The sequence below is a fragment of the Alligator mississippiensis genome, chromosome 6, assembly GCF_030867095.1.
Source record: "Alligator mississippiensis isolate rAllMis1 chromosome 6, rAllMis1, whole genome shotgun sequence".
NCBI lineage: Eukaryota > Metazoa > Chordata > Crocodylia > Alligatoridae > Alligator > Alligator mississippiensis.
Window position 1 is genome coordinate 45,991,547 of NC_081829.1, and position 25,656 is coordinate 46,017,202.

The window sequence follows — 25,656 nt, forward strand, 5'->3', positions numbered from 1 at the left end:
TACTAATAGTAGGCAGCTATTAATATGAGTTTGTAATAATAGTAATATTAATAACAATTTATTAATGGTCAATTCTCTTAAAACCAGGTAGATCTGCCTTATCTCCCTGAACACATGATACACATCACTGGCCTCCATCATATGTATGTAGCCAGCTCTGGTTGGGAAGGGGTTGCATTGTTTAGCTCAAAGTTATTGTAAACAGGGCTGGTGCAATTTCAGGGGCATGAAGCAAAGTACTTGAGGTGCAGAAGGGGCACCAATACAAATTATTTTTATCCTCCCTCCGGTTTTCAGATCCCCTTCCACTGCTAGCTGCAGGCTGATTGAATCATTCCTGTTGGTGTGACAAGAGGCAGAAAAAGAAAATAAAGGTACGGAAGGACCCATCTGTCGCCAGGACCCCTCAGCACGAGAGGTATGCTGCCTCCCTGGAGCAAAGATTCGGGATGTGACAGAGGTAATCCAGGCCAGGATCAAGCCCACCGATTATTACCCCATGGTCCTAGTCCATGTGGGTACTAATGATGCGGCCAGGAGAACCCCCGATCACCTGATGGCGGACTACTGTGCTCTGGGTGGCGTGCTGAAGGAGTTCGGTGCCCAGGTGGTCTTCTCTTCCATCCTACCAGTGACCGGACGAGGAAGATGGCAGGAGAACTGCATCAGAGAGACCAACTGCCGGCTTCGGCAGTGGTGTCTCGAGGCAGGCTTCGGCTTCCTGGACAATGACCCGCACATCACGACAAGGGACATGCTCAGCTGGGATGGGCTTCACCTGTCCCCCAAAGGTAAGCATGTGTTTTCTACTAGGTTGGCGGATCTCTTCCGGCGGGCTTTAAACTAGGCTCGTCGGGGGGAGGGGAGTACGAGGGCAGGGGAAGCTGTGGACCACCAAACCATGTGGCACCCACAAGGACAGCCCAGCCTGAAGAAGGAGAACATTGGGAACCTGAAAGCCATGGGGAGGCCAGCACTACAGAACAGGTAAGAAACAAGAAGGTAAGAAACAATGGGCCCCATGGCACTCGGAGCGGGGGGGCAGCGAAGGCACCAGTTGCAGGGCTCAAGTGCCTATATACTAATGCTAGGAGCATGGGGAACAAGCAGGATGAACTAGCGCTCCTGCTTGCACTAAACACCTATGACTTAGTGGGGCTAACAGAGACCTGGTGGGATTCATCCCATGACTGGGCGGTACATATTGAGGGCTATAGATTGTATAGAAAGGACAGGTCGGGGAAGAAAGTGGGGGGGTTGCACTTTATGTCAGTGAGCAATATACATCAACCCTCATCAAGACAGAATCCGAGGTTGAGGAAGTAGAAGGATTGTGGGTTAGGCTACATGGGGGCCAAGGAGAAAGGGATTTGGTGATAGGGGTCTGCTACAGACCCCCACACCAAGGGGAAGAAATAGATACGGGGCTCCTGAGGCAACTCTCGGAGACCATAAAAGCTAAAGAGGCGGTAGTCATGGGGGACCTAAACTACCCGGACATCTGCTGGGAGACGCAGACAGCAAGGTCCCATTGCTCACGCAGGTTTCTAACCTGTGTACAGCACCTCCACCTGACACAGGAGGTGCATGGTCCCACTAGGGGGAATGCCATACTGGATCTGGTATTGGCAACGGGAGATGACATGATAGGGGACCTCCAGATCGGTAGCCATTTGGGAGACAGTGATCACCTTATAATAGAATTCAACATAAGATGGCGAGTGGGTAAGGTAACTAGTAGGGTGAAAGTGCTAGACTTTAGGAAAGCTGATCTCAATGCACTCAGGAGATTAGTCAAGGAAGCACTGCAGAGTAGGAGTTTTGATGGGATGGGAGCCCAAGAAGGGTGGCTGTGCCTAAAGGAAATGATCCTTCGGGCACATAGCAAGACGATCCCCAAGCGAGGCAAAAGAGGGAAAGGGGCCAGGAGGCTTCCATGGCTGACCAGAGAAATCCAGGGCAGCTTAAGGGCCAAAAGGGGAGCACATAAAAAGTGGAAACAGGGTGAGATCACGAAAGATGAATATACCTCCTCTGCTTGTGCTTGTAGGGAGGCAGTTAGGCGAGCCAAAGCTACCATGGAGCTGAGGATGGCAACCCAAGTAAAGGACAGCAAGAAATTGTTTTTTAGATATATTGGGAGTAAAAGGAAGGCCCAGGGAGGAATAGGACCGCTGCTAAATGGGCAGAAACAATTGGTGACAGACAGGGGGACAAGGCTGAACTCCTCAGTGAGTTCTTTGCCTCAGTGTTCCTAAGTGAGGGGCACGACAAGTCTCTCACTGGGGTTGTAGAGAGGCAGCAGCAAGGCACCAGACTTCCATGCGTAGATCCTGAGGTGGTGCAGAGTCACTTGGAAGAACTGGATGCCTTTAAGTCGGCAGGCCCGGATGGGCTCCATCCAAGGGTGCTGAAGGCACTGGCCGACGTCATTGCAGAGCCACTGGCGGGAATATTCGAACACTCATGGCGCATGGGCCAAGTCCCGGAGGACTGGAAAAGGGCTAACGTGGTCCCCATTTTCAAGAAGGGGAGGAAGGAGGACCCGGGCAACTATAGGCCGGTCAGTCTCACCTCCATCCTTGGTAAAGTCTTTGAAAAAATTATCAAGGCTCACATTTGTGAGAGCCCGGCAGGACAAATTATGCTGAGGGGAAACCAGCATGGGTTTGTGGCGGGCAGATCATGCCTGACCAACCTAGTCTCTTTCTATGACCAGGTTACGAAACGCCTGGACACAGGAGGAGGGGTGGATGTCGTAGACTTAGACTTCAGGAAGGCCTTCGATACAGTATCCCACCCCATACTGGTGAACAAGTTAAGAGGCTGTGATGTGGATGACTGCACAGTCCGGTGGGTGGCGAATTGGCTAGAGGGTCGCACCCAAAGAGTCGTGGTAGATGGGTCGGTCTCGACCTGGAAGGGTGTGGGCAGTGGGGTCTAGCAGGGTTCGGTCCTTGGACCGATACTCTTTAATGACTTCATCAGCGACTTGGACGAGGGAGTGAAATGTACTCTGTCCAAGTTTGCAGATGACACAAAGCTATGGGGAGAAGTGGACATGCCGGAGGGCAGGGAACAGCTGCAGGCAGACCTGGATAGGTTGGACAAGTGGGCAGAAAACAACAGGATGCAGTTCAACAAGGAGAAATGCAAAGTGCTGCACCTAGGGAGGAAAAATGTCCAGCACACCTACAGCCTAGGGAATGACCTGCTGGGTGGCACAGAGGTGGAAAGGGATCTTGGAGTCCTAGTGGACTCCAAGATGAACATGAGCCAGCAGTGTGACGAAGCCATCAGAAAAGCCAATGGCACTTCATTGTGCATCAGCAGATGCATGACGAATAGGTCCAAGGAGGTGATACTTCCCCTCTATAGGGCGTTGGTCAGACCGCAGTTGGAGTACTGCGTGCAATTCTGGGCGTCACACTTCAAGAAGGATGCGGATAACCTGGAGAGGGTCCAGAGAAGGGCAACTCGTATGGTCAAGGGCCTGCAGACCAAGCCCTACGAGGAGAGACTAGAGAAACTGGACCTTTTCAGCCTCCGCAAGAGAAGGTTGAGAGGCGACCTTGTGGCTGCCTATAAGTTTATCACGGGGGCACAGAAGGGAATTGGTGAGTATTTATTCACCAAGGCGCCCCCAGGGGTTACAAGAAACAATGGCCACAAGCTAGCAGAGAGCAGATTTAGACTGGACATTAGGAAGAACTTCTTCACAGTTCGAGTGGCCAAGGTCTGGAACGGGCTCCCAAGGGAGGTGGTGCTCTCCCCTACCCTGGGGGTCTTCAAGAGGAGGTTAGATGAGTATCTAGCTGGGGTCATCTAGACCCAGCACTCTTTCCTGCTTATGCAGGGGGTCAGACTCGATGATCTATTGAGGTCCCTTCCAACCCTAACATCTGTGAATCTATAATATGTCTGGGGATAGCCATTTGATGCAAAATGTCTGGATAATCAGCCACATACATGTGGCTATGCATCCAGAGACAGAGTACCTCTGGATGTGCAAATACCAAAAATTCATGGTATGTTTTCAAAAGACCAGGTGAGCAGGAAAAAAAGAGAATATGTCAAGGCCTAGGACAAGCAGGCCAACTATTGCAATGCTTACAGAATGCTCTCTGAAATATGAGCAGTTATTGCATTATAATGCTATAATCCAACCTCTACCATATGCATTATAATGCATTTTAAAGACTTAATAAAGACTTTCTAAAAGCTAAAGGCCTGACTTGCTTGTTAATGTCTTTTTCTTATAAGATGTCTCTGACTGGAGCGCACCCTAGCTAGCACTCTAAAATGCTCATGTGCCAGCAACTTTTCACCCTGCAAGTCTTTGCAAGTGTTTCAAGTAACGTAATACCCCCCACCTCACCCCAGCCCACCCACCCCACCCACACATATACACACAGCATCCCTACCACTGAGATGAGTGCAGTCTCCAAAAAAAACCCAAACCTCCCAAAGAAAAAAATTACACACCCATTATAGTAGAACTAAACAGTTTAATGAATTTCAAAAATAACTAAATTGACATTTATATAAACAAATACAAAATGTAAGAAAAACACAAATATAAAACAAAAAAACAGGCAATTCACTTCTCTCTCCCATTCCTCACTGGCCTGTGGGCTCATCTTCGGTGAGTTCCACCCACAAAAGTTTTCTGGAAGGAGGAAGGGAAAAAAGAGGTAAAAAAGGATTTTTCCAACCCCATCTCCCACATGTGTGCGTGCACACACACACACACACACACACTGGGTCAGTGAGACATATTACGTAAATATACCGCAGGAAGCTGCATTACCTGGATACTGCATCTGGGAAGCAGTGTCTTGGACTTGTGGCTCTGGAATGGAATGTGATGCAAGTTCAAGTTGCAATATTGAAGGAAGTAATGTAACCACTTACTCCCTTCCCACAAAGTTTCAAAATAGTCAAGAAAAATTACCATTCTGTTGTAGCCACTGAGAGCCATGGCCACTGCTACTGCACTGGCAGACAATGGGGTGTGAAGGGGTTGGGGTCATAGCAGGTGCAGGGTACTGGGGGAGATGAGGCTTGAGGACAGTGGGGTACATGGGTGGTGGGGGAAGGACATAGGCAATAGGTGTGGGGGAAACACTTAAGAGGGGGTAAAAAAATATATTTTTGACCCATTAGGTTTTTTTAGTAATAAAATTGAAAAGTAATAAAAAAGATAGACAAAAAAGCAGACATGTCCCGACATGACCGCGGAGCAGGGAAGGGTGAAAAAGGAGTGAGGGGTGAGGAGTGAATAGAGGGTAGGCTCAGGGCTGCAAGGCAGCAGCTCAGGTTCTTTCTGACCCCCCTCTGGTAGAAAGGCAGGCAGCCTGGAGTCACAGGCTAGAGACTAGGCAAAGATATCTCAGCAATACAGCTATTGCCTGCCATGTAGGAGACCTGGGTTCAGTTTGGTTCCTAGCCAGGGCAGCAGAGGGTTGAGTTGCTTTCAAGATGGAATGCTTGCTGGGGAGTGGGTTCCCCTCACCTCTTTCACCTCGCCCTACTGGGGTGCCTATGCCTCAAATTTTGTGGGATCTGGTCCTCATATTTTGAGAAACCCTGCTCCCTCATAAGTGGCTACCCCTCCCGTAGCACATAACACCTGCTAAATCCCTTCCATTGGAGAGGGGGTGCCTCATCTGTGTACCACTCAGGTTACATTTTCCACCCAGGTTACCCCTACCCTCCCAGCCCTGCTGGTCCCCCTCTCTCCTGACCTGCCCCCTCAGCCCTGCCAAACCAAAAACCCAATTCAACAACAAGTAATTTTAATTAGCCTGAGTCTTGAACTGCCTGACCCATAATTTGCCCCAAAGTACATGTGAACACAGGGAGCATTCCAAACAATTTGTATTTTTCATTAATCTGAACCTTGAACTGAATCACCAATAAAAAATTGTATAATTGTCTCCTGGAGTCTTGTTGAAGAATTGCAATAGAGAGTTAATGGATTTCCATGGATTTACAAGTGAGCCCAAGTGCCACCTGATGGTGCAATAGGTGCAAAGCAGGAAAAACTATGTTTTGGGGCATAAGTCACATCCATGTTACAAATTTAAAATGATAAAAATATATCTCTGTGGCAGCGAGGCACCCCCACAGGCTCCCGGAGAAGAAAGAGTAATCCCTGGGATCCCCAAACCCCAGAAACAGCCCCCCCCAATGGGGAAAACTTACCTCCCGCTGGGCAACCAGAGCAGGAGCAGGAACTGCGGCCACGGCCGCGCAAGCCGGTATTACACAGGCTGTTTAATCAGCTGTTTCCCAGGTGGGGAACAGCTGGACCAATTGCGGCAGCCATTCCAGCCACTGTGGGAAGATTTAAAAACCCCACCAGAACTCAGGTGGGGGGAGACCGGAAGAAAGACCATGTTGGTGGGTGCTCCCTCCTTCACGAGAGAGGAGCAGCACAACCGGTGCAGCACCAGCAGGCAGAGCAGGGGAAGCCTTTGAGCCACCTGTAGGATGCTGGGGGAAAGGAAGCAGCTCCACATCCCTCTCCTCCCCAGGAGTCTTTTTTTTAAAAAAAAAAAAAAAAGAAAAAAGAAGGAAAAATAAGAGTGAGAGAGAAGAGGCGTAAGAACAAGGCACCCTACTCCAAGGCACTGCAGTAGGTGCTGACTTATGCATAGATAGCCTGACAGCCTCAAGGCAGGGAAGACTACACATCAGGCAGGAGGGACAAATACCAACCGAGCCCATCCAGACGTGGGATCCCTCTTGAAGTAAGCTGTGGTCAAGCCAGCAAGACTGAACCACCATTGTGCTGATGCCCATCCGGTTGACGAGTGAATAGGGTGTAGGGAAGGCAGAGCCTAGCAGAACATTGTGCCTAAATTGTGAATACTGCCATTTCCCAGGGAAGCCCTCCCAGGAAGGAAATCTCCATTGAACCCTCTCTCTTTATAAAAATACCATCAAATTGTGGCAGGTGAGTTGAGAGGAGGGGCTACACATCTGGCAGACAGTGCAACATGTCACACTTTCATGGAAGAAATTCATTAGGTGAAACTAAAACAAGCAGGTGGTGTTTTAAAGTACCACAAAAAAAAATCTAAAACAATAAAATCAGCTGATAACATGGATACACAGACATGATTTAGCTAGCTTAATCATGATTTTTGTCATGTGGACACAGGAAAAGTGTAATGTAGAAACAAGAGAGTTGGCATGTGAACAAGCGCCCCAGCTCTGCAATCATATCAGCCAACTCCCTCAGCACCCTTGATGGGCAATTGACTAGTATTCTTATACTCCTCCCAAGTTTTGTCCAAGCTTCCACTTCTTGAAAGCTTCCTTTTTGTATTTAAGCTCACCAAAGAGTATTTTCTAAGTGTGGTAGCCAGAACCAGAGGGGTTATGATCATGAGCAATAAAGATATGCTCTTGGAGACATCCAGGCAATTATTTAGCAGTTAAAATTAGCTAATGCAAAGCTTGCAAGTTTGCAACCTGCAAGTGGAATTTGTCTGTCACAATTTAACCAAAGTGTTGAATCTAGCTGTTTGCACTGATTGTGAGACTGACTAGGCCCCAAAAAATAAGCCAAACTACAAGATTAGCTGATCTAACAGGGTTTTTAAAGGTCAGCCATAACAAGATCTGACCACCTAATATAATTAGCACATTCCTAGGAATCCAAGGAATAAGAAGTTTGAGTTTGGGCAGGTAATGCTAATTTCAAACCTCAAAGTAATGTGGTATAATTTGCTTATTGGGTGAACCTGAGTTTGGGCGGTAACCTTTCATGATAATTTCTAACACCTTTTGATCCCATAGGGCAACAGCTATAGGGCAAGACTGTGAGTGGCTCTAAAGCCAACAGATTAGCATAAAATAAGGCATAAAGGAACTCGCATGTCAAGTGACCAGTTAGAAGGACAGGACAGAAGGACCATCTCTGTACCAAGCCTGAACCCCAGACTCCCAGTGTGAGTGAGGACTGGATCCTGACCAAGGGACTTTCCTGGTGACCCCTCAGACAGCATTGATCGGGGACGCCTGACTTCGCTGGAACAACTTAGCATGCACCTGGCATAGAGGGGCTACCGATAAGTTGCCAACCTCATGTGGGAACTCTGTGTCATTCTGTCTATCTGTTGTTATCATTCACTATTAGCTCTTTATTACTGTACTATCTGTTTGTCATATTAACCTTTCTGTTAACTGTTGTATGCTAAGCTATAAGTAAATCTGCCTTTACTTCACTCCTGACTCGCAGCCTCGATCCTGAACCCAGCAGCCTAATAGCTGATACACTCACAGTGCCTAGCCAGCCTGTGACAGCTAAGCCAAGCCAGTTGCCTTCCATTTTTGTTACTCTTCCTGCACATCAAGATGGTTTGTTCCTGTGCCCTCAGTAAGGTTTCTTTAAAATACAACCAGCTCTCCTGGACTCCATTCCACCTCACATTGGCCTCCCAGGGGATCCTGCCCACCAGTTCCCTGACAAAGTTAAAGTCTACTTTTCTGAAGTCCAGGGTCCATACTCTGATGCTTTCCTTTCTTCCTTTTGTCAGGATCCGGAACTCAATAATCTCATGGTTACTACTGCCCAACTCGCCATCTACTTCTACATCCCCCACCAATTCCTCCCTGTTTGTGAGCAGCAGGAGCATGGCCTCAAGAAGAGCGTGGCAAGAGCATAGTTGATATCTTCAACACTTGCACCAGGAAGTTGTCTCCAACGCTCTCCAAAAACTTCCTGGATTGCCTATGCACTCCAGCAGATATCAGGGTGAATCAAGTCCCCCATGAGAACCTGGGCCTGTGATCGGGAAACTTCCATTACTTGTCTTTAGAAAGCCTCATCTATCTTATCCTCTTGGTCTGGTGGCCTATAGCAAACACCCACCATCAGATTACCCTTGTGGCGATCCCCTCTAACCTTAACCCAGAGACTTTCAACAGGCCTATCTCCAGTTTCATACTGGAGCTCTGAACAGTTATACAACTCTTTTACATACAAAGCAACTCCTTCTCCTCCTCTCCCCTGCCTGTCCTTCCTGAACATTTTATACCCATTTATGACAGCCCTCCAGTCATGCGAGCTATCCCACCAAGTCTCTGTTATTCCAATCACATCATAGTTCCTTGACTGTGTGAGGACTCTCAATTCCTCCTGATTGTTTCCAAGGCTCCATGCATTTGTGTACCGACACCTGAGGTAACTAGCCGATTGCCCTACTTTCTCAGGAAGAATAAGGAGGCCTCCCCTGTTGCCCCCTCTTCCTTGTGCTTCCTCCAGGTCTCCTGCTTCCCCACTTACCTCAGGGCTTTGGTCTCCATCCCCCAGTGCACCTAGTTTAAAGCCCTCCTCACTAGGTTAGTGAGCCTGTCTGCAAATATGCTCTTCCCTCTCTTTGTCAGATGGATCCTGTTTTTTCCTAGCAATCCTTCTTCCTGGAACATCTTATGGTCAAAGAAGCTGAATCCCTGGTGATGACACCACCTGTGGAGCCATGCATTGATCTGCAAGATGCATCTACTCCTGCCCAGACCCTTCTTCTTGACCGGAAGGATCGAGAACACCACCTGTGCCCCTGTCTCCTTTGCCGTTGTACCCAGTGCCCTGTAGTCACTCTTGATGTGCTCAGGGTCACTCCTGGCAGTATCACTTGTGCCCACATGGATGAGCAGCATGGGTTAGTAGTCAGAGGGCCAGATGAGTCTTTGTAATCCTTCTGTGACATCTTGGATCTGGGCTCTGGGCAATCAGCAGACCTCCCAGGACAGCAGGTCAGGCCAGCAGATGGATCTTTCCATACCCTGCAGAAGGGAGTCTCCAACCACCCATAATATTTGTTTTAAATGTGTTTATGTTGTAATAATGTGTACCTCCATTTCCCTAACTAGCTGGTATGAGGGAAAGTCAGGGTTATAAGAATCCCTACTAGTTACCAAGGCTGTCTACTTGCAAGATGAGAGAGGATGAACCACCAGTAAAAAAGGATTTCAAAAGGAAGCTCCAGGTGTTGTCCTGTGGGGTCAGGCCAGTGCTCAGGATCTCAATATCGTGCTGTTAGACAGGAGGGTGTAGTGTATAATTGCACATTCACACACACACAAATCAATTCGGTGCACATACACACTCTAGGTGCATACAACCCCACCAGGAGCACCCACACACACTACCAACTCAGGCACATACACATCCAAAATTACCAGCCTAGGCATATACATACCTACCACCAATTCAAGAACATACACACTCTAATGATAATGACATTAAATCATACACAATACACACATACATACACATATATACACAGGTTAAACACTGACTCAGGTGACAGTGTGTTTGTGTGTGTGTTGGTGCCTGTAGTACCTATGCTTGGGGTGCTTGGTAGCTAAAGAGCAAGTGGCAGAGATCAGGGGACAAGGCAGTGGGGATGGAGCAATAGCAGTGGCAGAGATCAGGGGGAAAGGTAGTGAAAATAAGGCAATAACAGTGGCAGGGATCAGGGGGAAAGGCAGTTTTCAGGCAGCAGTTTGCAGGCAGAGAGGAGCTCAGGACAGCTGGAGCCACAGGAGCATAGGACAGGTGTTGGAGGTGGTGGTGAGCCAGAAGCAGGAGAGGGAGAATTGAGCCAGAAGATAGAGGGGTAAGGAGCAGAGATTGGAGCAAGGCCAAACCATAGTAAAGCAAAACCCAACTCAGGGTTCCAAATAACAGTTTTATTAAATGAACACTGTACTGTACAGCCTGGTTCCCACACACACTCATACAAGCACTCCCACACACACACACACACAATGGTAGCAGGAGAAAGAGACTCAGTGGAAGGGTGGAGTCCCAGTAGGGAAGAAAAACAGAGTCCACGTCCTTGGTTGAAGATAGGACGGGGGTGATAGCTACCTTTCCAGCCTGCAGAGGGCTCTTTGTCCACCAGGTGTTGTCCAGAAGGGGCCACCAGCAGGGCCTCTAGGTGGATAGGTGGTGTGGCATTGTGCTGGTCCAGATGGAGAGGGTGTCCCACTGAGTCTGTCTTCACTGCCCACTTTTATAGAGTCAGACCTCCTATGACCCTAGGGGCATGCCCAGGCAAGAGTCAGCCCCTGGTGTACTGAGCGTGTGCACTCCTAGGTAAGGACATGCAGTTTCAGGTGTCTGTAATGGCGGGTTGACTGATTTCTGCAGCAGTCTTTGTCTTCCAAATCTTGAGCCAGGGAGGATCAATGCAGGGTGATTGTTGGGTCATTCAGAGGAAGCTATTTTTAGACCTATTGCCGTTGTCTCTCAAACACCCTCATTCAACCCCATTCATTCAGGAACTAAGTTACATAGGAGGGATAGGTATGAGTCACACAGTTACAACATCTTACACAACAGGGCATGGGGACAAGATGGGAACAAGATGAGAATCTGACACACAAAATGGATACTCGACATCACTCATGCCGACCCACATTGCAGGCCTAAATCATACAATGTTAATATGAAACAATAAAAATCTATGCATAAATGATAGGAATACAATATAACACAATATAAAACAGTAAAAATCAATACAAACGGAACAGAACACTATTTACAATATAAAAAGGGGCTTATTACAATAGTAGCATGTAAGAACTTAGCTTACCTAGTATTACTTGTAATCACTTGTAAGGGATAGAGAGAGCAGAGAGAAAATCAGAAATGGCTGGGGAAGAGGAAGGAATGCATTTTAAAATTAAAAAAAAAAACTTTGGGTTTTGCTACAGAGGAAAGCTGAGGAAGATTAAGCATGAACTTGGGCAGAGCAGTCAAGAAAGAGGGTGTGAGCTTTAAGCTGGTAGTCTGAAGAGAATGAACAGCTGAGGGGCTTTGGGACTGTGGGGACTGGAGAGAGAGAGCACAACTGAGCTAAATTTGCATGATCAGGGTTGTGTGAGATAGACTGAGGAGTGAGGGACAACTTAACCCTTTGGAGCGGGGCAGAGAAACTCTTTTGCAGATTTGAATGTTGAGATGTGCTTGTACCTATCAAGTAGCACAATTCCTCCAGCAGCAGCTGAACTGGAAAACAGCTCCCTGAGGCAGGACCACAGAAAACAAGGGAGGATCAGAAATCAAAAGGCCAAGATCTCTCAGCTGGAAGGAGTCAGAGAGTCCCATTCCTGCTCCCTCCATGCCCTTCCCCCCTCCCCCCAATCCTTCTCAAGAATCCATGCCTGAGCTGGCTTTAGGGGATAGTCAGGGGGCGCCTACAAAGCCAAAGGTCCTGTCTTTTTAATGCATGGCTTTTTGCAAAACTGCAACAGAAAATCATAAAGCCATGGATCTTAAGGGCAGAAGTAGCCATTGTAATGATGTGGTCTGACCTCCTGTGATACAGGGGCTATAAACTGTCACTAAGTGATTAATACATCTAGCATGGTAATCTGTTGTTAAATGAGAACATAGAGCAAAAAAGGCAAAGACAACAAATCCTAATTTAAATCATATCTCTCAGTGCTTCGTGAACTGTTTTAATGGCTAATTATTTTTGCTGGTAAAAATCTGCATTTTATTCCTTTTTGAACTTTACTGTCTTTTACTTTCAGCAAGTGAGTCTCATTATGCCTTTGCTGAATACAAGGGCCCTGAAATACCTGATATTTTGCCCTGTACATCATGTCACCAACTTCCCTCTTAATTTACCATTTTTGATAGCATCAGTGTTCTTGTGAGTCTAGTCAGCAATATGTAACATTACCCTAAACAAGTGTTTCATCCCTATTCCTCAACTGCATTACCGAAGGTGTATAAGTGAAGTACTATTGCGTTATGGTAAAGGTCCCTTTAAAACTGGAATTAAGTTCACTTCTGGCTCCTCCCTTTTGGGACTATAAAAGCCAGGAGGCTGGGCATCTGAAAAAGCAGGAGCTCCTAATCTGGGGAGTTTTGCTGAACAGCTTTTAGTGAAAAGAAAAGGATTCACCTGCCAGAGACTTGTGAGAGGTCATGATTGAGAGAACCAGTAGGAGGAGATTGCAACTCCAGAACAGTCACAGAGGTGACAGCTTCCAGAGGGACTAAGGTGGGAAGTGGGTTACATGGATCTGTGAATGAAGCGTGGCTTGTAGAGCTATTACCAGAGCCTTTCCAGCCTGTAGACTCGGACCTAATAGAGTGGAACTGGGACTCAGCCTTACCTAGTGATACAAAAGCTGTGGATACCACTGACCAGCACAGTATGTCTGGTTCTTGCTGTACTTAAGCTTTACACCACAAGATGCTACTCAAAAGAGACTCTGGCTACAGAAGAGAATGTAAAATAATCTTTTTTATGACTTTTTGTCCCCCTCCCCCCCAAAATCTCAAAACAAAAGATGTTTCCCTGAGGGAGGGAATATTTGGAAGAAAGGTTGTAACATAAAACCTGTTACTTTCATCCTTTTCCCTCTCCACCCCACCTTCTCTTGCCCCTAATGGAATATAAACCTTTCCCCCAAATGCTTTAGTGACCCCCTCAAATAATAAAGGCTTTCAGGTGCTCTGTAAACAGTTACTTACAATGTATAGATAAATACATGACTTGCCACCTGAAGAGTAAGTTACATCTCATAAAGACTGATGAACTTTGCAAAAATAAACTTTTATGATACCTTTGGGAATGAAGAAGAATGAAAATATTATCATTGATTTACCTCCTTTTGTGTTTGCTGTTATATAAGGATCTAACTGGCAGTTCTGTATCTGAGCAATACAGAAACAAAAAGGTGAATGCAAAATGCCTGCCACAAAGAACCAAGTCTGTCAGATTATAATATACCTGTTCTTTTGCTTTTAAAGAAAATGTATGTTGTGCTCTCCCTCTCCATTCTCCCCAAAAGAAAGATTAAAGTGACTCAAGGAATCAAAGCAAAGAATACTGGACCAAATTCTCTGCTGATAAAGAGCTGAGCTTCAGCTTATTTTCTATTAACTTACACTAGCAATGGACCTGTCAGTAAAGCATATGAAGATGGGAGAATATTGTGCATCTATCAAGTTTATTACCACCAGAGGGCCATGTAGTACTATACTAAGTGAAGAAAAAGTGACCATTTGATAATGCTTATCAGCAGCAAATAGTTTTAGTAAGCTTAACAAGCCAAACACCTTCCTGATAAGACTATTTAGGCAGAGTGTTTAGAAAGAACGATTAAGCAACTCAGTACAAATTAGAAGAAAAAATCTCAGAAGTGTTGCAAGTCTACTTGGTTTTTGATGCATTGAATCCAGCAGAAATGGACAAATTTCTGAAAGGATTTGAGTTCTACAGGCTAGTCTCCCTACACTTTGGCCGCATCTACATGAGATGCTAACTGCACAGTAGCCAATTAATGCTGCGCAGTAGTGTATCACAGCACAAACAGTGCTAATAAGCTACTGCACAGTATTATTAGGTTAATGCACTGTAGTGCCACTAAAAATGTATTTGCCGGCACAAATGATCAACACACATCTTTTTTGAAAGTGAGGATTTTTTAAATTTACCAGTTAACAGTATTTCTATATGGAGTCTATGGGAACAGTGTTTATTGGAAATGAAAGGTATGGACTTCATGAGACTGAAATTGTGAGTGAATGCTGGAGAGAAATATATGCATCAGAATCAGCGACATGGCAAAGTCCTAGGAGAGGTCCTTCAAGTTAAATTTACATGCCTCAAAAAAAGGCTAAGCCCAGGTCCATAACATCATTTTATCTGAAATGCCTCCAGCTTCCCATGCAGGAAAAAGGCCAAACACTGAATTCAGTTTGAACATGTGAATGAAAGGATGGTATGAAGAGATTAAACAGGTAAAGTTTGAATTTATTTAGAACTGGGAATTTTTCTGCTAAAGGAGGGACTAACATGAAACAGGAAAATGAATTTTTGAGAATATTTATCAAATATGATTCTTACTGGAGAGAATGCCCTTCAAGGGTAGCTTTAATTCCCACAGGGATTTTACAGGAGGCTTGCTGGAGGCTGCTGTAGTGTCATATTAATACAAAATGTTCCTGCATACATTGGGTCTCTTTCGTGCTTAAGAGGCCATGCTAGCTGTCATTTCTTCTTCCCAGCAGAGCAGAGGCTGGAGCTACTTCCTATCACAGTAAATTGTTCTTCTGGTGATCTCTCCCTGCCAGGTTATAGGCCAAACAAGGCCAGAGTATTCAGTTAGTCTGTGGTTTATGCAAATGATGCATGAGGGTTTTTGGAATTCAGTGTTCTGCTTGCTGAGCTCTTCTAAGACCGTAACTCAAACAAAGTACTCTTTGCCCTTCCTTTAGGGATCTCAGAAAAAAAAATCATCCATACACTGTGTTCCTGAAGCCCACTGCTCTAATATATGAAATTTCAGTATAGGTAACTAAATAGCAATGTATAAAAATAAAAGGTAAAGTGAAGCTTTTTATTTTCTGAAAAGTGGAAGTTAAAATGGCTTGGCAACAAGGAGAATGGTAAATGATATAGCTGGGTTGATGCCACCATTAAGAAACGTGCCCAGTTTAAAGATAGAAAGTAGCAGCCTGTGTACTGTCTCCTCTCCTTCCTGTGGAGGCATGAGAAGCTCAATATTTGTCCTTGAAGTTAAATTTATCTTTACTGTTAAAAGCATGACATGTCTGTTTCTATTTTCAGAAAATAGTGCTCACATGTTGGTGAAGGTAGACTAAGACACTCTCCATTCTAACTTACCACTTTCACTTGCAAAAATGTATTCAAACTTCCCACCTATTTCTGCTACTACAGGTGACTTGCCATATAAGTTTGAGCACAGCTATCTAATCAATTTTGGAGTTTTGTGAAAACAGGAAAAATGGCATTAGTTATCCTGTGATGGAGAGCTTTTTACATGAATACAATTAAAAAATAGCTAAAATGGGTACCTTTCAAGTTTGATTTCTTTTATCCAAAAATGAAAGAAAAATTTAAGTCAAGTTTGAAAACTGATCTGATCTGATTTGCAAATTCTGAAAATGTAACATTTTTCATATGCATTACACATTTCGCATTTTCTTCAGGGTGAGATTACATTAGAGTTAGCAGGTACTAATTCTAAGGAATGTTAGTCTGGGTTAAGGTTAACAGCTGCTATTGATCAGTCATATGTTCAGGAAGGTTTAGTCTTTGTGTGACAGATAAATTACTGTTTTTTGGCCATGGCCTTTAGGGACCTCACATAGTCTCAGGATCAAAAGGCCTAATTCCTTTCTTTCTCTCCTATCCAGCCTGAGCAGAAAATGTACTAAGTTTCATTCATAGTTTGATCTCATAAAATCAGCCACTTCAGGGAGTAGGTCTGGGTTTTAGGCTCAAATTTTCTGTTTTTACAAAGTGGCAGAGCCACAATGAAAGCCAGATTTCCAAAGGAGCACAGTGCTACTTTTTTCAAATGCTTTGGTTAGATTGGGGGTTCAAAAACTCCTCACTCTAGACCTCCCATAGTGATACTTTTTTAAATAATTCTAAATCAATAGAACTATACCAATAATTTTACCCATTGTATTTTCCATTCTATTTATACTTATGCAGACAAAGAAAAAATGAGTTTAGGTACTCCCCAAGCATTAATGAGTTATTTTCGCCATATCAGTCCTCTGTGTTAAAAGCAGTTTCATATACCTCAGTGTGAATGGCAAAGCTCCTTTTTAATGCATAGACTAGGTACAGATGTTCAAGAAGCCCAAGGTAGAATCAATCTAAGTTACACTAGGGGCATCTACAGATGCGCTTTACTGCAGTCTCCTAATTAGCTCCACAATAAAGCTATATCATTTACCATCACTGTCTGTACGTGCGGAGCTATTAGGACAGAGTAAACTAATTAACTGCACCATAGGTTAGTAGTGTCCCACACAAGTATTATCCTACAGTGGAGTTATTTACTCCACTGCAACATATGTGTAGGTGGTGACTGGGGTGGGTGGGGCACAAGAGTGCTATAGTGCAGGGCTAGCCATCAGGCAACTCCCGCACTCTAGCACCATCATACCCCAGCCAGCCCCTCTGCAGCATATTGAGCCAGGGTGGAGCAGCTCTGGGCTGGCAAACTTACCCTTTGGGCTCCCTGCCAGCCAGGGCTGTGTCACCCTAGCTCAGTGTGCTGTGGTCTCAGGCACACAGGTAAATGCTGCACCTGAGGACAATAAACTCTGGAGTTTATTCAGGCACATTAATTGCATGCATAGATGTACCCATAGTTTTCTGTACGTGGCATAGTTTAAAATGGTAGTGAAAAGAATACACATCTCCCCTTTGGTGGGGGACAAACCTTAGAATGGGTTCTGCCATTTTTAAACCAGTCTATGTGTGTGGAAAAGACTTACCTCATCGAGGAGCAGAGCCAGTGGGACACCATACTGCAACCGGAGCACGGTGAAAGTAAAACCACGGCATACGGGGATGCTGCGATGAAGAGAAAAAAGGAAAAAAAAACCTGCTGAGCCAAGAGAACCTGGGACCGGCTTCCATGTTGGCGTGGGCATACTTTATAGCAGCGTGCCGGGGCCGATTTGCTGCCTGGGCCCCTGAAGCTGGGATAAAAAGCCCGGCAGGAAACCAGCAAGGAGGACCAGGAAGTGAGGTCCCCAACTGGCCTAGAGGGGCCAGATCCAGAACATGGTCCCAGCACAGGGACATGGTGGCTGCCGCAGGAAGGGGCTTTCTCAAATAGTCAGAGCCAGAGAAGGCTCAATAACTTACCTGAAGACACTCCATGGGCATCGGATATCTACATTGCAGACTGGATCCCGGCAGGACCAAATAGGGTGAGGACCAATGAACAACTGACCCATGGCAAGTATAAAGTCTGAATAGGATGTGGGACGCCAGAGGACAAGACTGCTCAGAACCAGGGAGACCCATAAGTAAGGCAAGGTGTGGTAGGGAACACTAGGGTCAAACAAAGTCCCGAACCCACTGTCATAAATTTAAAGGGCCAAAGCACCATACTGCATGTGATACCAACTCTGCTGGTCTGGAACTGACATGTTTGGTTGGCTTTAGGCAGGGTGTAGGGGAGGCAGAGCCCCAAACAGGAGGGGCAACTGGGATGCCTGAAGGAAGGCACCAGGTGGGATGGGATAGACCATCTTCCTCCCAATTGACAGAATTTTCTAGCAGAGACCCCCTTCTGGGAAACCAACCAAGGTCCAACCCATTAACAAGCCTGTTTCTTCCCTAAAGCAATGGCAAATCCAGAAAAGACCCCATGGACTCAATGCACAAGTGAACAGCATGGAAGACTACAATGTGCCAAACTTCTGTCCTATTCTGGGTTTAGACCAGTTCTGTGTGCTGAACTTCTGTTCTGTTACAGGTATAGACCAGTTTCTGATCACTTACACCAGTAAAAGTATAATGTCTGTACCTGGCTGTGGCGTCTGGCGCCCTTCAGGCTGCCTGGCTTGTCGGGGTGTGGCCCCTCCCCTCAACTCTTCTGCCACGACTTTGATGTCAAAACTTACTGTGAGAGGGGGTCTTCAGTGGAGATCTTTCCAAGGGGGCCCTCCCGATGGACGGTGGTACTTACGGTCATATGGCGCGATGTTTCACAGGGCTCCATCTCCTCTACACCCCGTCCACTCACCAACCAGGTGGATGTGTGTTAATGATGGTCTCTGGCCTTGTAGGATGGCCGAGGGCCTGTCTTCCTGGATTCGGTCGCTCTTCCTCCCCTCTCGGGGTTTGTCTTATTTCAAAGAAAATATTCCCCTGAGTAGGAGGGGGCTGCAGAGCTGCCTCCTTTATCCCTGCCTCCTCTAGGGGTCTCAAATGCCTCTTCCCTCCTGCTATCCACAGAGAACTCCCCTGCCTCCTTGGACCCAGCTTCCACCGGGGGCTGGAGGGGTGCCCCTGCTTTGCCTCCTGCAGGAGGCTTAAAGATCTCATTGGTGCCACCTGCGAGAGCCACGCAGGCTGGGTTGCTTCCTTCCTGCACCAGAGCCACAGACTGCCTAGCAAGCTGCTGGCCCGCGCTCTCTCTCTCCGGCCATCCCCCCGCCCTAGTTCCGGCGGGGCTTTTAAACTTTCCCGCAGCAGCCAGTATGGCCACTTGGATTGGGCCAGCTGTCTCCCGCACCGGAAACAGCTGATTAAACAGCCGGCGTAATGCCGGTTTGCGTGGCTGCGGCAGCGGTCACAGCTCCTGCTCCAGCTGCCCTGCAGGATGTGAGTTAGCCCTGCCAGAGGCCTGCTTCTGGGGTATGGGGCCCGTGGGGTTCATTCTCTCCCCTTCGGGAGCCTGTGGAGGTGCCTCACCGCCACACTGGACAAAGTGTACTAACTTAACAGAAAGCTACAACAATTTCTACCCAGAATTGTCCTTCTATACATAAGGACAATGTATTTAGAGAGTTATACATTTCAGGTGCAACATTTCACCAGAAAAGTGTGATTATTACTAGAATACCTCTTTTTAAAAATAGTCTATATTTACAAAAGCCCTATGTCCATGAGACTTGAAAAGTTGAGACTGAACCCTAAAGGTGTAAGAACCCATAAATCTGTACCTCAAGAACTAGGCATGTTAGCAAAATTTCAGCAGCTATTTAGATTGAGTATTGTTGTATTCAAACAGTTCAGTTATGACTGTGGTAGCTGATAGAAAAAGTAAACCCTCCAATGTTATTTTAACACAGCTTTTTAAATCTCAGAGAAACTGGCATCAAACCTAAAATTTCAGCTATTTGGCTAAAATGAAAGCCTCACCTCACCTCTATGGCATGGTCTTTTATTTGCTTGGACTCTATTAAGTCCAATTTAAACAAAATATTCAGAAAATGTGTGATAATACAACTAATCAGTTAAAAAACATACTGAACATTTTTTCCATCAGATTAGGGAATAATTCATTTATTTAAAAGCTTCTTTTGCAACATATCTTGACTTCTCCATCATTCCCAGTGCATTTTATGTGTAGAACTCCCCTAGAAAACAGGGTCTACTAGAACACCTCATCTAACAGAGCTGGAGAACTGATCTTTTATTTTGCCATTACAATTTTGTTCTCTACATATCTAACTTGCAGATTTACTGTGGTAGCCAGAACCAGAGGGGTTACTATCATGAGCAATAAATATATGCTCTTGGAGGCATTCTGCAATTGTCTAAGCAATTAAGATTAGCTAATGCAAAGCTTGTAAATTTGCAACCTGAAAATGGAATTTGTCTGTCACAATTTAAAGTGTTGAATCTAACTGTTTCCACTGATCATGGGAACACTGAGCCCCAAAAATAAGCAGAGCTACAAGATTGGCTGATCTAACAGGTTTTTTAAAGGTCAAGCCAGAACAAGATCTGACCACCTAATATAATTAGCACATTCCAAAGAATCCAGGAATAAGAAACTAAAGGCAGAGTAATGCTAATTTCAAACCTCAAAGTAATGTGGTGTAATTTGCTTATTGGGTGAAACTGAGTTTGGGCGGTAACCTTTCATGATAATTTCTAACACCTTTTGATTCCATTGGATAACAGCTATAGGGCAAGACTGTGAGTGGCTCTAAAGCCAACAGATTAGCATAAGATAAGGTATAAAGAAGCATGTATGTCAGGTGACCAGCATGAAGGATGGGACAGAAGGACCATCGCTGTACCAAGCCTGAACCCCAGACTCCCAGTGTGAGCGAGGATTGGATCTTGACCAAGGGACCTTCCCAGTGACCCCTTGTACAGCATTGATCAGGGACGCCTGACTTCCCTGGAACAACTTGGCATGCACCTGGCGTAGAAGGACTGCCGATAAGTTGCCAACCCCATGTAGGAACTCTTTGTCATTCTGTCTATCTGTTGTTATCATTCACTATTAGCTCTTTATTACGGTACTATCTGTTTGTCACATTAACCTTTCTGTTAACTATTATATGCTAAGCTATAAGTAAATTTGCCTTTACTTCACTCCTGACTCACCTCCTCAATCCCGAACGCAGCAGCCTAACAGCTGATACACTCACAGCGCCTAGCCGGCCTGTGACAATTTACCCGGTGCTGAATCCAGGCATGAGGCAAAGGGCCCCACACCCTCCCCTCCCCTCCACGTGCACGCGCGCACACACACACACACACACACGCACGCATGCACACACACACACACACACGCACACACACTGTGGTTGTGTCCACATGTGCAGTGCATTCTAAGCTTACTGCCTGGTCAGTGTAGACACCTGCTTGAGTTCTGTGTGAGAAGCAATCTGACTGGAGCCCCTGTTTCCACATGACTCTGGAGCCCACTGGGTGGACACTGTTGGTATTTGTCCTTCCTCTCCCTTCCCCCTGAACTCAACAGCAGGGGAAATAGCTCAGCTCATCTCCTGGCCTCCATATCTGCAAGAAAGCAGGGGGGCAGCCAGATACTGCACTGAGCTCACATACTACACAGCCAAAGGGTGACATGACTGCCCCTTCATTTACCCTACTTTACAAACAAGATGCAGACACATAAATTGGACCTGGAGCTGTTGTTTCTACTCCCACAAACTGAAGGGTGGTCTGGATAAGGAATTTTACTATGGTGTATTCTTCACAGATTCACAGAAGTTTAGGGCTGGAAGGGACCTCATGAGATCATCAAGTCCAGCCCCCCTTCACTGGGCAGGAAAGACTACTGGGGTCAGTCAAGTAACCCCAGCAAGGTGTGTGCCCTGTTTTCCATTGAAGATCTCCAGGGTAGGTGCCTGCTCCACCCCCACTGGGAGTCTATTCCAGAGTCTGGTCACATGAACCACAAAGAAGTTTTTCCTTATATCCAGTCTGAAATTTTCTTCTAGGAGTTTATGACCATTGCTCCTGGTTTTCCCATGAGGCACTTTGTTGAATAGTTGTTCACCTAGCCCCTGATACTCTACTGATATATTTGTAAGCTGCCACAAAATCCCCACACAGTCTTCTCTTTTCTAGACTGAACAGCCCCATATCTGTCAGCCTTTCTTCTTATGGCTTGCTCTTCAGGCCTCCACATCCTTCTTGAAGTGTGGCACCTAGAACTGGACGCAGTATTCCAGCTGCAGCCTCATCAGTGCTGAGAAGAGTAAGAAAAGAAAGGCCATTTGCAAAATTAAAAGAAGGGCAATTTGCAAAATTCATATTGAGTTGTAGGTTTTGATGTTTTGGTTCAAGCCTGTAGATCTAAAAATAAACAGCCTAATTAAAAGAAAGCAATGAAGGAATTACCATACTTTCTCCTTATAAGTGTGAAATGTGTTAACTGGAAGCAGTTTGAAGCATCTTTCTGTTATACGTATGCCCAGCATTTAGCTCTGATCATGACAAACATGTAGTCATTAATATGATGATGATCATGATGACGATAATTTTGGGGAGTGTCACAAATTTTATCTTTCTACTTTAAAGTATCTGTATACTTTAATGGTCAAAGTTTCACCATTAGGTGGCACCAAATAATATTTCAATATGCAACATAAATGAAATATAAAATTAATTAAAACTAGAATAATCTTAAATCAGAGGTAACCCTTAAATAAAATCAAAGTGGTCTATGTAAACTCTGTCTTTGCTTCAGTTACAAACTTTCATTTTAGAAAGCTTATCAGAGTCAAAATTAAACAGCTTTTTTTTGTAGATTTCCTATCTATTCCTAATCAAACATGTTATATATTTAACTCTTCCAGTATTTCACTATACAATTTACAAAGCAATTAATCTCTTTTAAGTTTAGCTTTTTTTCAGTAAGGCAAACCAAATTGTCTATCCCTGCCTAGACAATTCCAAATGTAGTCTAATAAAAACAAGAAAAAAAAGTCCCTGTGCACATGTGGTACACTTCCAACCAGGTCTATGAATAATTTACCAGTTAATGACTTTTTTCTTTTTTGTTGTTGAGGAAATAATACTCTAAACTAAGGCAAAACTTGAGCAGTAGCCATATGTTTTCTCTCGAATTCCAGCTAGAGAAATGACCTGGAAATTGCTGTTGCAAGAGCTTCTAAAACATATGGCTAAGTACAGGGAATTTGTTAACTTCTTGTGTTGGATCCAAAAGCTTCCAATTATCAACAAAAGATGGCATACCAGCCCAATTACTCCTGATATATTCCAGTCAAGAGAAATTCCAAGTAACCATAATTGTGTGGGTGTGTGTGGTTTGAAAAAACAGGAATAACTGAAAATTTAGTGTAAATAAAAATGTAGACCATTTACTTATCACATCCAGACAAATATGTCTCACTGTGCTGAGTGTGCTTTCAACAGGAAGCAGGATTTTTCGGCATTCTACCAACACTGATTTCAAGCCATCATAAACTATTAGAGGTCCACTTACTTTCCAGCATTACAGAAAACTTCTGTAATGGCTTATTTAATTCATTTGTTAACAGAGTAGAACAAAAATATGCACTTTTTACATACGATAATAAAAACGTGCCAAATTATTTTCAATTAGATTTTTTTAAATGATTAATTACAGATGGATTTTGAAGAACACTTCCTTGTGGGGATGGATAAACAAGAGGCTACAATTAATATATAATCTGACATTAGGATACTATACACAGTAATGAACTAACTAAGCAATTTGGCTAGATCCTGTGTTCTTATAGACAGAAGTAACTAAACCCAGAATCTGGATATGTGTCAATGTATTTTAAAATTTAAATGGTGCTTCAGCCAAAGTACCTCTAATTATTTTCCTTAAGAGTAAGAGATTGAAAAACAATAATTGCAACAATGAACCTGAACTCATGGAGCCACTGGTTTAAAAGGCAATTGAGAGATTTTTTAACCTTTATTTCAAATTCAGACATAAAAAACACAGGGGTATTCCCTTAAGAACTTATTTTAAACTGAGCCAAAGATTATTTTCACTTACATTTTATCTGTACATTGGTTTTTGGTCAATGTGTGGTATATTTTTTAGTAAAGATTTTCTTGACTAAAGAATTTGTTGTGATTTTTTGGTTGTATGGAACCTATACCATCTCCCAAGGAGAATATAAAAATGTCTCTGTATATATCTTTTCCTGCATTGCTACTCAGTTAACATGTGGAAAAACTATTACTTAGTTCTTTTTGCATTTAGGTTCCATCTATTGTAAATGTAAACCAACTAATTATGCATGTTCAACCCAACTAATAAAATGCTTGCCTTCTCATAAGCACAGCACTGCCATGATTCTTAAACCATGATCCCCATTGAGCCACCTTCCACAGACTTTGCTTTAGTGGAGCAAAACTCTGTTACTACATTAGAGACCTCCGAGTTGACTCACTAGTGCTGCTGCCTAAATCAGGATTGCAGGAATATATCCTTTCTCAGATTGAGTTCAGTGTCACAGAGGTCAATCAATGACAAAATTCCTCGAGAGCCTTGGAGCCAGAGGTATTAGTATCAAGTTGGCAGCCCTGGGCAAAACTTTCCTGGGGAAGCAGGGCTATCTTGTACCAGAAAATAAAAGGAGGAGAAGATCAATGGGGAAGGACAGTCTTATCTGTGACAGAGACTGCCTGCCATGTCCCTGCACCCAGTTCCTATAGCCAGGTGGTGTGGGACTGCTCCTAAAACAGCAAATATCCCAGGGGAAGGATGATGTTATTCTGGTGCCCCTATAAATTGGCACCTAGGACTGATGCTCCTCTTACTTCCACCCTCCCCCTCCCAGTTACACTGCTGCCTGGAACATCTACCTTCTTGGGATATTTCATAGATTTCATAGACATTAGGGCTGGAAGGGACCTTGGAAGACCATCGAGTCCAGCCCCCCGCCTGAAGGGCAGGAAGTCAGCTGGGGTCATAGGATCCCAGCAAGATAAGCATCCAATTTTTTCTTGAAGGTGTTCAATGTAGGTGCTTGAACAACCTCCAATGGCAGGCTATTACAAACCTTGAGGGCTCAGACAGGAAAGAAATTCTTCCTTATGTCCAGCCTGAAACGGTCTTGCAGTAGTTTATAACCGTTTGACCTCGTCATCCCTTGGGGCGCTTTGTTAAACAAACGTTCCCCCAGATTCTGGTGGTCACCCCTGATAAACTTATAGGTGGCCATCAGATCACCCCTGAGCCTGCGCTTTTCCAGGCTGAAGAGTCCCATAGCTCTCAGCCTGCCGTCATAAGGTCTGTTTTCCTGACCTCTGGTGATGCAAGTGGGCTCTTCTCTGGACTCTTTCAAGCTTCTCCACATCCTTTTTGAATTGTGGAGCCCAAAACTGGATGCAGTACTCCAGCTGCAGCCTCACCAAGGCCGAGTACAAGGGGAGAATGACGTCCCCGGATTTGCTTGAGAAGCATGAAGGTGATTGGCTGTCAGGGGTCACATGCTCCCCATGTGGCCCCAGCAAGCCATTCTCAGGTAAAGAGACACTGTGTGTGTATGTGTGTGTGTGTGCGTGTGCGTGCGTGTGCGTGCGCGCATGCACGCGTGCGCGCGCAAGTACATACACGTGTGTGTAGGAGCTACTTGGGCAGCAGGGCTGGGGGACAGGGTGCTGCAGGTAGAGAGTGAGGGGCACTGGCAGGGCGGGGTGGGGGGGGTCAAGGACTGTGGGTCCAGAGTGCAAGGCACTGGCAGGGCTGGGGGGCAGGGGTTGTAGGTCAGGAGTGAGGGGCACTGGCAGGGCAGGGGAGAGGCAGAGGCTGGGGGTCCAGAGTGCAGGGCACCAGCAGGGCTGCGGGGCAGGGACTGCAGGTCAGGAGTGAAAGGCACTGGCAGGGCTGGGGGGCAGGGGTCTG